This window comes from Arachis duranensis, chromosome 2 (genome assembly GCF_000817695.3).
Source record: "Arachis duranensis cultivar V14167 chromosome 2, aradu.V14167.gnm2.J7QH, whole genome shotgun sequence".
NCBI classification, from domain to species: Eukaryota; Viridiplantae; Streptophyta; class Magnoliopsida; order Fabales; family Fabaceae; genus Arachis; species Arachis duranensis.
Window position 1 is genome coordinate 34,242,464 of NC_029773.3, and position 439 is coordinate 34,242,902.

The following is a 439-nucleotide window of genomic DNA, read 5'->3' on the forward strand; positions in this document are numbered from 1 at the left end:
TCCCAATAGTTTTGTGGAGGAAAGTGCATCCCTTGAGGTATCTCAGGGATCTCATGATGAGTGGGGTCTCTTGTGTGCTCCATCCTCTTCTTAGTGATGGGCTTGTCCTCATCAATAGGGGTGTCTCCCTCTATGTCAACTCCAACTGAATAACAGAGGTGACAAATGAGATGAGGGAAGGCTAACCTTGCCAAAGTAGAGGGCTTGTCCGCCACCTTATAAAGCTCTTGAGCTATAACCTCATGAACTTCTATTCCTTCTCCAATCATGATGCTATGAATCATGATAGCCCGGTCTATGGTAACTTCGGACCGGCTGCTAGTGGGAATGATTGAGCGTTGGACAAACTCCAACCATCCTCTAGCCACGGGTTTGAGGTCATGCCTTCTCAATTGAACAGGCTTCCCTCTTGAATCTCTCTTCCATTGAGCGCCCTCTT